The 2,416-nt window shown below is 40.7% G+C and overlaps 1 protein-coding gene across 8 annotated transcripts in view; it reads left to right on the top strand.

The window, feature by feature from the left end:
• The window catches only part of LOC112462072 (soluble guanylate cyclase 88E), a 15,256-nt gene that overhangs the window by 4,953 nt on the left and 7,887 nt on the right, over nt 1-2,416 (top strand). For all 8 annotated transcript variants that reach the window (XM_025027685.1, XM_025027668.1, XM_025027647.1 and 5 more), the window contains one exon: nt 679-1,079. The gene's annotated coding sequence lies outside the window, so the exon portion shown is untranslated. The remainder of the gene's footprint in view (nt 1-678; nt 1,080-2,416) is intronic.

The following is a 2,416-nucleotide window of genomic DNA, read 5'->3' as shown; positions in this document are numbered from 1 at the left end:
CTCTCTCTCTCTCTCTCTCTCTCTCTCTCTCTCTCTCTCTCTCTCTCGCGCGCGCGCGCGCGCGCGCGACATTTTTCCCCTGTACAAACCAAGTATTCCCCGCTTTTCTCTCTTACGACTGAAAAATGTATCAAAAAATAAGAATTAAGATAAATAGTAAGAGTAGGAATATACAATGTTACAGTAAAAGCGTGAAATTCAGTAAATGTATACACTTACAAGAGCTCTAATTTATAAGTATGAGTGTAGCGAGAAGGGTGGAGGGCGCAGCCCTAACTGATCTAACCCAACCCAATCTGTATCATTGTGATAATGATATTGTTTATTAAAATAAGATATAAATTTAAAACATAAAATTTAATAAATGTATACATTGACTAGTAAGTGTATACATTTACTGATTTCATGCTTTTACTGTGACGCGCGAGCGTGTGTGTGTGTGTGTGTGTGTGTGTGTGTGTGTGTGTGTGTGTGTGCGTGCGCGTGTGCGTGTGCCTGTGTACATATATACATATACATAAAAGGGCGTACAACTGTAATAACACAACAAACTTAATTCTTCCCTAAGATTCTTCACTTCTTTTTCACTTTTTTCTCAACCTTTATCAGAAAAATACTAAAAATCTCAAATGATTTAATAATTCAAACGTATGTTGAAAAATCCGACCCTGATTGCAGGTGCAAGGAAGAGAGGGTGGTGACGAGAGACGGAAAGAGATCATCTATACAGAGCCTAAATAGATTGAGGAAAGAAAATGGAACGACGGAAGAGGAAAGTAGGAATAAGTGGGGAGAAGGGCGAGATTGAAAAGTTGCGGAAAGCGGTGGGAGAGTCTATCGAATCCATCTGATTATTCCGTACGCGGCACTGTACTGCGGAACATACAATTCCGCGTTTCGCGAAGGGGGTACCACTGTGCGCCATCGAATCCACCGATTACCGGTGACCTTCGTCGGCTTTGTCGCTCCTCTCCGCTCCGTCGCTGCATCTTTCAAAAATTCCGCCGCAACCGCGGGCCGCAGCCTCCGCAAAGGATCGCCGACGGATTTGCAAGAGGGTGCTGGCTAGTTTAGGCCATGTAAGTGATTCATTCTATATCAGTGATTCAACATATTCCCATATCTGGCTGCAATGTTGATCGTAACAAAGTGATTATGTTGGATAATTAGAAAGCTGACAAGTAGCTGACGGACCGTTCGCGTGCGCGCGGGCAAAACGCTGCCGCGTGTAACTCTCGCTATTACTGTATATTCGATGCGAACGCGACAAAAGTTCGCTGTCGCAAACTAATGTAATATCGCAGTATAATCCATTTTGTCTATAGAATAGATATTGCCGACGAAAATTTATTCGTAAAAATGTTCCGTTGAAACAAAATTGTCTATCTGCAGCATTTTACTGTTGTAGGAAAGTCATTACCGCTTTAATGAGAAGACGAAAATCAAAGTTTATTATAGAGAAACTTGAAAGAGAAAGAGAGAGAGAGAGAGAGAGAGAGAGAGAGAGACAGAGAGAGAGAAAGAGTGTGTGTGTGTGTGTGTGTGTGTGGGCGCGCGCGCACACGTGCATGTATGTGGATTCAGCAAAACTATTTTCACCAAATGAAACTACGTGTTCGTTATTCGTGTACAATAAGAGATGAAATTTGCCACGATAGAGAGAGGATGATATGCCACGCTAGTAAATTTATCACCTTCGCATCGTGATATATCGGCCCTGGCCAGAGGTGCATTCTTGATCGGTGTAAAGAATCATCGAAATAAACTCGGATATATTTGAAAACTTTAATCCTTTGGATGGAGTATAAGATCGGACGCGCGAGTGTTTATTTCAGGATATTTTTCTAGCGACTTTACGCTCTTGCGAAAGTGCGTCGTATAAATAGAAGCGCAGATGCTTGATGCACACAAGTGCCGTGAAACCTGTCCCATACGATATTAATGGAATAAATTGATTTCATATGCACGATCCCCCAATTTGTTTTAAATTTGTACGCGTGTGTATAAAAAGATAATGTATATCGTTGGAAATTGAATATTTATATTTACAGGATATTTATATTTTACATCAAGGTATATATTGTCCAAATATAAGATACGAGATTCAAGTTTTCGATTTTTCATTTTTCGATAGTTTTCTGGCTTTGTTGGTAGAATATTCAAGTGCGGTTGAAAAGATCCACGCATTTACAACGAATGAAGCAGAGGATGGAGAGATAGCGCTAAGGATCGAAGTCATATATTCTACAACGTGATATCATCAGATCGTTAAAAAGGACACGTTTTATCTCTAGCTTTTTTTATCAAGCGATTGAAAAGAGTTCTCTCTTTCTCTCTCTCTCTCTCTCTCTCTCTCTCTCTCTCTCTCTCACACACACACACACACACACACACACACACACACACACACACACAC

Source organism: Temnothorax curvispinosus, unplaced genomic scaffold (genome assembly GCF_003070985.1).
Source record: "Temnothorax curvispinosus isolate PA1 unplaced genomic scaffold, ASM307098v1 QBEX01001309.1, whole genome shotgun sequence".
Lineage (NCBI taxonomy): Eukaryota > Metazoa > Arthropoda > Insecta > Hymenoptera > Formicidae > Temnothorax > Temnothorax curvispinosus.
This window is presented reverse-complemented; position numbering and strand designations above follow the sequence as displayed.